The 13,535-nt window shown below is 40.7% G+C and overlaps 1 long non-coding RNA gene across 1 annotated transcript in view; it reads left to right on the top strand.

The window, feature by feature from the left end:
- The first annotated feature begins 486 nt into the window (after positions 1-486).
- LOC116270787 overlaps positions 487-13,535 on the top strand; it is a 30,395-nt gene continuing 17,346 nt past the window's right edge. Inside the window, exon 1 of the long non-coding RNA XR_004179015.1 lies at positions 487-1,086. This is a non-coding gene — a long non-coding RNA (uncharacterized LOC116270787). The remainder of the gene's footprint in view (positions 1,087-13,535) is intronic.

Raw genomic sequence — 13,535 nt, 5'->3', positions numbered from 1 at the left:
ATCACATTAGCTTCCCTCTAAATCCTGGTTACTACCGTCCTATCTTTTTCAATTCTGAAAAATGTAAAAGTATTAATATTCCAGAGAAAAAATATTAATAATTGTTTATATAGTTTAATTCAGGTTAAGCTTGTTTTCTATGAGGAATCACAAAAGTTCCATTGCAGGGATCCAAGCACACACACACACAAAAAAAAAACTCTAAGAGACAAAGGTTAAAATCTCTCATTTCAGCTGAGTTGTAATTTAAAGAAAAAAAAAAGGAAGGAGAAGAAGAAAAGAAGGTTTTACAAAGATTATTTGAGTTTCACAGAAGGCATTTTGGCATCAGGTATGTCTGGTTTTCATCTAACTTGAAAAAGCCTTCGATTTCAAAAATGAAACTATGCAAATGATTAGTCAGTCATTTTGTGTAAATGCTTTAGGCTTTAGATGTTACTGTGGAAAATAAAGTAAAATAAAGCAGCTTTAGTACAGCCCCAGTAAGCTTAGTCCATGGACAGCACATTAAATCCTGAATTAAACACTCCACCAAACTCTTCCTAATGAGCCATCCAAGTCTCTGATGTATATAATACACCTTTTTAAAAATGCATGAATACATATTCCACCCAGAGTTTTGGATGACTCCTTTGGGTTATTTAAGTTTCAAAGGAGTCCATCATTCTCCCAGGTATAACGTTCTGTGAATGCCTTAAAAATGAAAATTCAGAAATTAGAAGCTCAAAATACCTTGAAGGGGAGCAATGTATTAGGGAAAAAAAATAGGCCATTCAAAGGCAAGGTTGATGAGGCATCTGTCTCGCAGAATTTCCTATCTTTTGTCAGTTTAGGTCACAACCTTTAAAACAGCTGTAACTGTGTTCCTTCCAATCTAATTATACAACTCTTGGATTGCTTTGTTTATAATTAGAATCCAATAACCTCCCCTGACTCTTGTCTGTGCTGCTGTTACATGGCTACTCTTGGATCCTAGCACACAATTGTAGGAAGGAGGGATAGGCTGCTCAAAGCACTAGGATGGAGTCCCCACAGGCTATTCTTCAAAGAATGTGAAGGTTGGTGCATCTCAGCCTAAGGAAGTTGGTGAGTACAGAAAGGAAATACTTGTGGGTAGAGAAGAACGAACAAATCACAAAAGGTACTTACAGACAAGAAGAAAGATGTCATCTTTCTTCCATGGAGGCACAAGAAATAAGCATTGGATGACTTAGCAAGCAAGATGAGTCAGGAGGGAGAAGAGAGGGCATGTGGGAGAAGGAAGGAACAAGTAGGGGTAGATTAGCATTAGTTGGGCACTTATTCGTGCCTATGAATTCATTTATCCTCATCGCAACTCTGACAGACAGACAGGATTAGTTTTATTCTACAGAGGAGGTAACTGCATTTCAGGGAGATCTGGAAATCTCCAGGAAATCAAACAGCTAACAAGAGATAGAGACAGAACTCACACCCAGGAAGAGATGACTCCAAAGCCTGTAGGCTGTGGTCCTGCTGGCTAGTGAAGGACGTATACTCAAACTGATTCCAGGGACTGTGGAAATGGGAAGGGGTGTCTGGAGGAACCTAGAAGTACTATCCCAAAATCTGTCCAACAAAATCTGACTGCCCACCTGCAGTGTGTTTCCTCAACTGTAAAAATATAAATCCCACTTCCTAGGGTTGTGGAGAGGATTTAAAAAGTTAGCATATGCAATGCACATGGCACATATACCTGGCACATTGAAAGCATCAAATGAGTGGGAGCTGTTTATTTTTATATTGCTTGCCTAATGATTCATTTTACCACATCTGCTTGCAGAGAGATTTATGTTATGGTTCCATAGCTGTCTGTACATGAGAGCAAGTATTTGATAGTGTTTCAAGATTCTATAAATCCTACTCAGAATTTTTTCTAGTAGTAGAGAAATAAGTGATGATGAGCTAAGTGTGACTTGAACAGATCCAACTGGTGAGAAAATTGTGGATCGTGACCTAAATTTAACAAAGTAAGACCTGGAAAGCTAGTGAATTCCAAAGGTTGAAGTCTAACATAGAAATGCATTTGTCATTGCTGTGTAATTTAGATCTTTAAAGAACTGATGAAAAGTGAATCTCAACTTTCATACAACAGCAAAGGAAGGAATAGCTCGTTGAATCTGACGATGCCGCCATTTAGCACAAATGGACTTGGTGGCTTGGAAGAGTCAGCTGACCTGTCCCATATGTCAGAATCAAGTCTGGACTTACCCTCTAGTATCTGGAGTCATTGTTAATTCAACTATGCCGGAGTCCTAGCAGTGTTGATGGTCATGCTAAAACACATTTAGACCTGACACATTCTCCTTGTAGTCAATGATGCAGTAAGATGATGCAGATTTTTCATGGCATTAGTCAGTGGACCAGATGGTCAGTCAAAAACGACATGCCCAGCCTCCAGAATCATCATTTCCAAAATTAGGTGGATACAGATTGGCAAAGAAACTAAACACTTATCATATCCTCTTAGAACTCATGCTTTCACAAGTACGGAAGAAAAGTTGACAGGTGACTTCCTGCCACAGCACAATTCCTGGGTGGAGAGATGATGGGAGGAGTGGGGAGAGGGGTTCACACATCTTTTGTCAATTGCAAGCCTGATCCCTGCTAGGATGCAAACCCCTACAGAATGAACCTCTGTGAACTCCACTCATTCCCCCTTTTACTTCCCCTCAATTTTTCTCCATTCTTTTCCAAGACTCTTCCCCTCTCTCTAAAGATGTTTTATTTGCAACAACATGGATGGAACTAGAGATCATTGTGTTAAGTGAAATAAGCCAGGCACAGAAAGACAAAACATCCCATGGTCTCATTTATTTGTGAAATCTGAAAATTAAAACAATTATATTCATGGAGACAGTGAGTAAAAGAATGGTTACTAGAGGCTGGGAAGGGTAGCGGGGGTATGGGGTAAAGGTGAGGATGGTTAATGAGTATCAAAAACGTAGAAAGAAGAAGTAAGACATACTATTTGATAGCACAACAGTGTGACTACAGTCAGTAATAACTTAATTATACATTTTAAAATAACTAAAAGAGTATAATTAGATTGTAATGTGAAGTATAAATGCTTGAGGGGATGGATACCCCATTCTTCATGGTGTGATTATTACACATTGCATGCCTGTATCTAAAACATCTCATGTACCCCCAGAAAATATATACCTACTATGTACCCACAAAAATTAAAATTAAAATTAATTTTTAAAAATTAAAAAATGATTTTAGGTCAAGATTTCAAGATAAGAAGGAAAGTAAAAAGGGAGTCTTCTATTTTATTTTTATTTGTTTTTTCAAATCCTAAGCCTGGACACAGCTAGGTACCATTTCTTCAAGTTACACTCACTATCTCAGATACCCCCTTGTCCCAGCAGGAAGGGGTGGGCTTTTCATGCATCTCAGAGGTATGCAGTTATCCAACCACTGTATGCTGGCACTGCAATAGGTATTATGGGTAATAAGAGAAGGCCAAGACATAGTCACAGCCAGGTTGGAGAACAGGAAAAGTGACTATGAAGGTTTTTCTTGTATGGCTGATCTGATCTAATTATAAAATTCTGACACAAAGAAGCCCAGGCTACAAGTGCTATATTAAAAAAAAATAGTGGGGAAGGGGTTAAGGGTTCTTTCCTTTAAATGCATTCCCTAATGTCAATGGAATTAGTTGAAATTCTTAATAACTGCAGATGTCAACCTCTTTCCCCAGAGACTGTGCTCTTCATTTGGGCTTGTGTCACTGTTGGCCCTGCCTTGCCCTTCTGGGTTGTAAGGTCCTCTATGAAGCTCTTGGTACTAGCCCACCCAGAATGGTTCCCTGTGTTCTGAGAAGTTCTGCCCCAAGTGTCCCCCGATGCTTGAAATCCTATCAGGGAGGATGGAGAAATTTTACACACAAATGTCCTCATGAGCAGCAGTCCAGTGACTTCAATCCATACAGTCCAAATGACAGAGAGAAAAGATACCACCAGATGCAGAGTTTTAAGGGAATCACAGAAAGTCAGATGTGGGAGAAAGATACAAAAGGAGAGGGCAGAGCCATTCAGAGAAACATCATCTCGTAGCTAAGGTGACCCTTGACTTTCCTCAGGATGCTGATTGGTTTTCCCACCTGCTTTGCCTATCCAAATTTTGTTCTGGGTGAAACTGACTTACCCATTTCCTCCAATTAGATCATCTCAGCCACAATCCCAGCACCAGCCACCACCACGAGAGTGGAAATGGGTAGGTCTTTAGAAAAAAGTGAACTCAGGCTGAGTTGTTTGTCAGTCTTCTTGGCTTCGTTGTTTGTGCGGTCTCAGCTTTAATTTTGATTGAGTTTTCTTTCTCTTTCTCTTTTGGGTATAAGGCTTTCTGCCCAAAATGAAGCGTTTTGAAGCACATCCCAGCCTGTTCTGAATTATAAAAGATTGAGTTAATTAACCTTCCCCCAGTTGATTACTTTCAACCTTTTTGTTGGCGCATTGGGAAAATGTATTACTGGTTACTAATTAAAGGTACTGAATATACCTTTATACTTCTTCAAATTCTTGAACTGCTGAGCTAAGTTGATTAAGAAGACAGGGGTAAAGTTTTGGTTGAATTTATCTTTGAAAATAGCTAGAAGAGACTACAAATAAACCAAGAAAAGGGAGGTTGTGATCTTATTTTTTAACCTATTTGTCCCTATAGTTTTGGGACTATTTTGTAAGAATAATAGCTAGTGATTTTTAAGTGCTTATCACACGCAAGAACCATAATAAAAGCTTGCATGTAACATCTCATTTAAATTTCTCTATTCTCTGAGATAGATATGAATTCCAGTCCCATATTACAGATGAGTAAATTAGTTTAGAAGTCAAGCAAATTGCCCAAGATCACAAGGTTAGTACATTCCAGAGGCATAATGTAATGTTGGTGGTTTTTCTCCAAAGACAACGCATTTAATCTCAACAGTGTTGATCTAAATGATGATGTAATCATAATTTTTGGAGCTGGAAGCCTAAATGCCTGGTTGTAATTTCAAAGTTCATTATATTTTCTTACAATTCCTTTCTGTATTGGTTATTTATTGCTGCATAACAAATTATCCAAGATATTTATTATTCCACACAGCTACAGTGCTCAGGAATCCAGGAGCATCTCACCTGGGTGGGTCTGGTTCAGGGTCCCCATGAGGTTGAAGTCAAGCTGGTAGCCAGGGCTGCAGGCATCTTTAGGCTCCACTGTGGCTGCAGAATCTGCTTCCAAGCTCACTCATGCAGTTGTTGACAGGTGTCAGCTCCTCACTCACTTTTGACCAGAGACTCAAATTCTTCACCATGTGGGTCTCACCTTAGGCAGCCTGAATGTCCTCATGACATGATAGCTGCCTTCTCCCAGATCAAGTGACCCAAGAGGGATACAGGTCATGATGGAAGCTGAAGTTCTTTACAGCTTAATCTCAGCAAGAGTCAAGTCATCTATTCTGTCATATTCCATTGGCCACACAGATCAATCCTGGTACAATGTGGGAGGAAGAGGGGACTAAAGAAGGGTGTACCAGAGGTACCAGAGGTGGGACTCACTGGGGCCCATCTTGGAGGCTGCCTCCCCTACTTGCTTTACTACACTGCTGTCTCAGCATAGAATGCTTTTATTAATCTTGTCCAAATGCCTTACTCTGATTACTTGTTTACAGATTGTCTTAGCTTGGGAACTTCCAAAAAGAAGATATGAAGCATACTCTCAGGGAATTTATTTTGAAAAGTGACTTCAGGTAACAGTAGTGGAGGACTGGGAATAATAAAATATGAAAGGAGGGAAAGCCATCCACGGGGTAATTACTAAGCTGGACAACTGGGCTTCATCAACTGGGGATGGAGTTCTCTGGGAGACTATGTAAAGCATGCCTAGAATTGTCCACCTAAAAACAGAAGAGTATGTATTTATCCAAAAGATCCTGTCCCCCAGTGATCAAGGGTGGGCTCAGAGAGTAGTGACAGTGAGGCAGACAGTCAGAGATGTGGTGTGTTGCAAGTGTACTTGGGATGTGTTTGAATGCAGCATGTGTCCACAGCAGTGACCAGAGCAAAAAGTTGGGATGGGACAATGTACATGTCTAATGTACATGCATGAATCGCAATTAAGTCTAGAGACAAAGTATCATTTATTTTTGTACCTTAGTGCATAAACCAGAACCGAGTAGCTGGCAAATCTGTGCCATCCCAAGTAATCAGTCTGGAGGCCCTTAATTTATTCAACACATATGTACTGCGCACATACTATGAGATAGACACCATGCAATGCACTGACAGTCCTGCTGGAGCAATTTACAAAAATATTTAATAATCAGTATTACACAGATCATAAAATGCACACCAGCCCTTCCCAGGCAGTAGGGTTACCCTGGAATATTTCAAATTCTTTTTTAATTCTTATTTCTTATTTCAAATCTGGAAACAGTTGAATAATGAGCTATAAAATTCATTTTTACTGTGTGCCAAAGAGATAGGTCTGTTTGGATTTGGGGATGGAGTATGAAGGAAGGAGATGTTTTAGGGTGACTTCAAGAGAGGGGAGTGAGAATGATCATTGAATAAAGAAGGAAAAGGCATTTCCAGGGTGGGAGGAAGGCTGGGGAGAAAATGCACATGAAAGCACAGATCAACCATGTAAAAATGAAAGGACCTCCCTTTATGTAGCTGAGAGTCAAGCAGAGAAACAAATATTAAATTAAAAAGTGTCAGAATCACAAGTATCAATGTAAAGAAGTGCAAAGTATTATTTAAAAGTGTATAAAAGTGGGGTATTGGAGGCTATATTAAAAACGTAAACTTTAGCCTAAGGAGTCATAGAAAGAAAAGCTTTATTCTTCGCTATAGTCTGGATGCTGAGCTTCTGGAAGAGCTGCTCAGAAATGTTTATTGATCAAATAAATAAATAGAATTTAAACTGCTCACCTTAAAAAGAGGAAACTGGCCAGGCGCAGTAGCTCATGCCTGTAATCCCAGGACTTTGAGAGGCCGAGGCAGGTGGATCACCTGAGGTCAGGAGTCAAGACCAGCCTGGTCAACATGGTGAAACCTTGTCTCTACTAAAATACAAAAATTAGCCAGGCATGATGGCGGGTGCCTCTAATCCCAGCTACTCGGGAAGCTGAGACGGGAGAATTGCTTGAACCCAGGACATGGTGGTTGTGGTGAGCCAAGATCGCGCCACTTCAGCCAGGGCTGCTGAGTGAGACTCTGTCTCAAAAAAACAAACAAAAACAAGGAGGAAACTAAATCTTGGACTTTCGTTCTGATTCAGGAAGTTGCCAGACACTGTCACTGCCACCCACCCTAGCCAAAAAAGCAAAAAGAGTAGGCTCTAAATCAGTTTACAACCCATCAGGGAGCTGACGACACTAAGAAACCTTAATGAAATAAAATCTAGAAATTAACAAACACTTCCAAGGAAAGAAGAGACTCAAGATTGTTGTGTCCCCAGCAGAGTGGTGGGAAGAAAAGGACTCCTGTGTAGACAGAAACCTGAACTACAAGAAACACCAAAAGACATGTTACAGGCTGAAGGAAAGTATTGGACAGAAACTCAGATTAATAATAATGAACGAGGAGTACCAAAAAGGGTAACCATAAAATACTTTTAAATTATCTGTATTATAGCAAATTTATTTAAAAGGCTATTGACCTAAACAAAAAATAATAAAAGTATACTGTAGGGTTTATAACACATAAAGGTAAAATAAATGACAACAAGTGCACAAAGGCTAGGAAGAAGCAAATTTAGTGGTACTCTTACAAATCATTACAAGCATGGGAAGGCATATAGCTGTGACAACTAAAAGTTTTTATTATTACACAGAACAACTATTTTTAAATTATGTAAATATGTATAGCTAAGAAAAATAAAGAGATTAGATAAAATGGAATAGTAGGGAGGGGGACTTCATTTATCCAAAAGATGACAGGAAAGGGGATGCAAAGCAAAAAACAAAAAAGGTGAGAGAATAAAAATGAATATCAAGGTGATAGACATAAACTCAACAACAATAATAATTACATTAAATTTAAGTGGGAAGAAAAGACCATTTCAAGGCAGAGACTGACAAAACAAAAAGCAAGATCCACCTATTTAATATTTGTGGTCTAAGAGAATCCTCTAAATATAAAGACACAAACAGATTGAAAATATAAGGTGGGAAAAGGATGTAACAAGTAAACTGAAAGCAAAGGAAAGCTGGCTATAATATTAGTACCAGATAAAGTAAATTTTAAAACAGAAAGTATCACAAGAGATAAGAAGGGAATTTCACAATGATGAAAGAAGAAGTTCATCCATAAGACATAATCCTAAATTATGCATCAGATAACAGGTCTTCAAAATACATTAGTTTATTAAGCAAAAAGTAACACAACTAAAGGAAGAAATAGTCAAATCTATAATCCTAATCAGAGATCTAGGCGAAAAGATTTACAAGGCATATATGTGATAAAGGACTTATATAAAAAAAATCAAAATCTCTTACAACTCAATAAGAAAACAGAAAAAATCCAATTTAAGATATGCACAAAAGACTTAAATAGACACATTATAAAGGAAGATACAGCAATGCCCAATAAACACATGAAAAGATTCTCACCACCATTACTCATCAGGGAAATGAAAATTAAAAACGCAATGAGATATCACTCTATACCAACTGGAAGAGTTAAAATCCAGAAGACAAGGATGTGAAGGAACTGAAACGCTAATAAATTGTTGATTGGAGGTAATATATCATAACCAGTTTGGAAAACAATTTGCCTTATAACCCAATAATACCATTTTCAGGTATTTACCAAGGAGAAAAGAAAACATCCACTGAAAACAAAGCAGCTTTATTCACAATAGCCAAAATCTGGAAACAACCCAAATGTCTATCACCAGGTAAACATGTAAACAAATTGTGGATATTCATGCAATGGAATGCTAGTCAGCAATAAAAAGAACAAACTACTGAGACACCCAACATGAATGAATCTCAAAAAACATCACATTGATCAAAAGAAGCCAAATGCAAAGAGATTGCACTGTGTGATTCCATTTATAGGAAACTCAAGAACTGGCAAGCTAAGCTAGTGATAGAAATTTAAAAACAGTTGCCTCTAGAGCGGGGGAGGTAGAATTGCTAGAAAGGGGCATGAGGGGATTTGTTGGAGTGGTAGAAAATGGTCAATAGCTTGTTGGGGATGGTGGTCACAAGTGTGGAACATTGTCAAAATTCATCAAACAGTAAGAACAGTAAAGTTTATTCATTCTACTTTGTGGTACAAAAATCATACCTCAGACCAAAGATAGAAAAATTCAAACAAAACTAAAGATCTTGAAAGTCTTTACATTAACCAAATATTGCTTCAATAATGTTGATACGGTTTGACTGTGTCCCTACCTAAATCTCAACTTGAACTGTATCTACCAGAATTTCCACATGTTATAGGAGGGACCCAGGGGGAGGTAATTGAATCATGGGGGCTGGTCTCTCCCGTGCTATTCTCATGATAGTGAATATATCTCACGAGATCTGGTGGGTTTATCAGGGGTTTCCACTTTTCTATCTCTCTCATTTTCTCTTGCCGCTACCATGTAAAAAGGGGAATTCTGGGAGATCCAGTTAAACCTCTTTTTCTTCCCAGTCTCGGGTATGTCTTTATCAGCAACATGAAAATGAACTAATACAAATGTCAAGTACCAAACCCCAAAACTCAGTGGTTTACAACAGCAAACATTTGCTTCCTGCTCACAAGTGTGCAGGTTGACCAGTAGTACTTGGGGACTCATGTTATCTGGTGGCTACAGCAGCTACCCAGGGCAAGTTCTCCTCATGGCACTGGCAAAAGCAGAAGAGAAATAAGCAGTGAGAGCCCTTAGAGCCTCCGCTTGTAACTAGTGACCTGTCATATCCACCTTCCATTGGCCAAAGCAAGTCAACTGACCAAGGCCAAAGCCAATGAACCAGAAAAGATATTTTACCCCCAGTGAACAATGGCAAGAGTGGACAGGGAGGAAAAACTTAGGACATACAATACAATCTCATTAATCCAAATTTGTATAAGAGGTGAAACAGAAACCAGGTCTCCAGACAACAAGGCCAGTGCCTCTGCATCAGGCCACACTGTCTCCACATTGTCTGGAAGCCAACAAGCTGGACCCCAGCTGTGTCCCAGGGGAAAGTTCCAGCACATCTTCCCACTGCCTGACAGGGAAGGGTGATGAGCCCAGAATACTACAGTGCTCCATACAGATATGAGATAGAAACCTCACTTTGGTTTTCCTAATGTTTGTTCCCCACACAGTCTAGAGGCTGACTCTGGGGAGCAACGGAGCTCACCCCTTGCATTGGGAGAAGAAACATTTGTTAATGGAAAGAAATGCAATACAGCCATCTAATGGATCCCAGATATCATAGGCCTACCTATTGCTTCCCTGGGAACATTTGAAGTAAATCACAACACAAAGGGATGTTGTGTTTTCACCTGGGTAGTTTCAGTTTGAGCACAGATGGGCACCCTCAAGGGTGGGGAGCAGCAGGTGCATGAGCTCTGTCACTGGATGTGGTTAATGGCTTGCAGCAGGTGCTTTTCACCTCTTGGGGGATAAATATTATCTAACTTGAGCCCACCCTCAGCTTAAACAGCCAAGTAGATTAGACATAATTCTGTTCCAAGAAATGGGTAGAAACTAAGGCCAAGTTTTGCCCACCTATAGGGGGTAAGACTGTGGTGGTCATTTCTGCTGCACATACTTATATAAATCAACCAACCAGAAACTCCAGCCTCTATGCTCCTTTTGTGCATGTCAAACCATTTTCTCCTTGTGGACACAAAGTAAGCATAGCAAAGTCCTCCAGGGTCAAAGTCCCTTCCCTCAAAATTATGGTCTGACCCTGGCAAGTGACCTGAGCTTCCTCAAGTTCTCCTGACTAGACATTTGTCCACTTTCCAGTCAACTAAGAAGTAATTTGATGTCATTCACTCTTCCAGCAATCAACAATTGCTCACCTGCCCGGTGTCAGGAACTCTGCTGAGCTCTGGGGACAAAGATGTAAATGCGAGAATCATGGTCCCTTCCTTCCCAGAGCTTGTACACAAGGAGACAAGACCGAGACTAAACAGCTCCGGTGTGGTAGGAGTTAAGAAGCTGAACTGCACAGCTGTCTTCTGAGCCTCCTGAGCCACCTTAAGGACTCACACATTATCCCTAAGGCAGAGGGGAGCCATTTAAGAAGCAGCAGTGTGTGGCCACCGGCTTAGGCTGCAGTATTTCTTCCAAGAACTGCTGTGTATCAGAATGACACTGCAGCTTCCACAGCCCTCAGGGAGCTTCATCCTGCTCTGCAGGGTTTCAAACTGGAGAGCCTTCGGATGCACTTAAAATTTTTACAAATGCAGTTAAGTGGTGAAGTTGAGGGTGGGTGCATTCTGTCTGGCCACACCCCCCAGAGATTGGAAACAGCCTTTAGGGGTCTCTGGAGCATCTGACTGAGGCGGGCAGTGGTCCCAGAGACCGCACCCAGGCCCCTTTGCACTCTCACACCTCTCAAAGACTGAGAAGAAGAAAACCACCCTCACATTGTGATGCAACCTCTTCCTTGCCAGGCCAGGTGTTTCTCGAAAAATCACCGGAGGGATTCTTGGTTAACACACAGGCTCTGCACCCAGCCCACTTTGTGGCATTGGGAAAATGACTTAAATCTTCATCTCCTTTTCAGTTTTCCATTAAACAAGTAAAGCAAACTTGAAAGTCTAGGGCCTCTCTGACATTCATGAACTATCATGGGAACTCTGGTAATACAAAATAAAATAAAATAAAAATGAACTTCCCTTGGAAAATGTAGCTGGAAAAATATCTTATAGTTTCAATCGGTTATTCCTCAGAAGACTTTTCTATGTAATAGCTTAGGACCAGGACCACACAAAAAAACATCAGCAACAGCAGTGTGTTTTTTGGGGGGTTGGAGGGAGTTAGAAGAGTTAGGATTTTTCCCTTGCCTAGAACGTTATATTTAGAAGAAACTATTATTAGCCAAAATTTGGTATTTGGAATTCTGTTTATAAACCAACACACACAGTTCAGGCAAGTATCATTTAGCTCCCTAAGTACGAACAGGATTGCCCGGGTCAGGTTTGGAGAGTGATTTATGGTAATGTGTGCAGAGAATGAGGAGGCGGGTGGTATGGGAGCCTCAGAGGGGCTTAGGAGCTTGACACCGAACCAGTGGAATTGATTAAGGGAGATTTCATTTCCTCTGACTATGTGGGAACTCTATCAGAGAGGGCATTTGGGGAAATGATTCTTATAATTTGTTCCCAGAGTAACCCAGAATAACAGTTTTGCCTTGCAGCTGAAACAGCCCTTCAGGGAAAGGCCCATCATGCTAAGACAATGTCAGCATTTTCCTCCAAGCCAGCTCTGCTCATACCTCAGGCCGGGAGCTAGGTCTACCCCAAAGTGTAGGATGGGTCAGGGGTTCGGGCTCCTTGGCCCCCGTTTCCCACCCTCAGCACTCTGCATATCAGCAACATGGGAAAAGCACCAGAGGTGATTCATTACATCTGCCAAGAGTTGACCCAAAATAAAGGACCGTGCCCCTCACTTCTGTTTAAAGGCTCCAGGCCAGCCTCTAGGTTTATGCACAGGGTTTTACTCTGATGTCAGAGGACCTGAATGTGAGTACACACACGTGCACATGCGAACACACACTCTCTATTAATATCTGAATTCTCCTCTTCCCTTTCTTCTTCTACCAAATATTAGTCAGCTTCTGTTATGTTCTGGCACTTGATCTGGTAGTCAAGGTATCCGTTTGGAGATGGTGTTTGAAATGGGTGTAAACAAGCTCTCAGTGGGAAGTGACCTGGATAAGAAGAAGAGGGTGTGAGTATTTTGAAGTTCTCAGCTGAGTGGGAATCAGTGGGAATCTTGTGGAATCATTAGTGGAAATCCCAAAGGTGCTCAGGACTGGGTCACTAATCATTTCATATCTGGGATCAAAGATTCTGAGCCTTTTATTTTTCTTCATCTGCCTTTGTTTTTAAACCAAGTAGAGAGAATAGGGTGGACAACTTACTCTATGACAAAAGGAGAAAATGCTTTTCTGTAAAAGCAATGTGTTATTTCTTGAATGGTCAGCAAGATTAGTCATAGTGGCCTCCTGTCCAGGGGAAAAGCCAACCAGCCTCAGGCCTTACCATGTGTGGAAGGTGGAACAGCAGTCCTTCAAAGTAGACCACATCCTAATCCCTGGAACCTGTGACTATGTCGCTTTACACAGGTAGAGACTTTGAAGATGTGATCAAGTCAAGCATCTCGAGAACAGAAGATTACTCTGGGTTATCTGGGTGGACCCAATATCCAGAGTCTGGTGGACCCACAAGAGTCTTCATAAGGAGGCAAGAGGGGTAAGAGTCAGAAGAAGAGAAGGCTGTGTCATGATGGAAGAAGAGATGTACAGAGCCAGAGGGAGGAGATGCTAAGAGGCCATGAGCCAAGGAATGTAGGTGACTTCTAGAGACTGGAAA

The sequence above is a fragment of the Papio anubis genome, chromosome 16 (assembly GCF_008728515.1).
Source record: "Papio anubis isolate 15944 chromosome 16, Panubis1.0, whole genome shotgun sequence".
Lineage (NCBI taxonomy): Eukaryota > Metazoa > Chordata > Mammalia > Primates > Cercopithecidae > Papio > Papio anubis.
The sequence above is the reverse complement of the archived record's forward strand: the minus strand, read 5'-3'. Positions and strand labels throughout refer to the sequence as shown.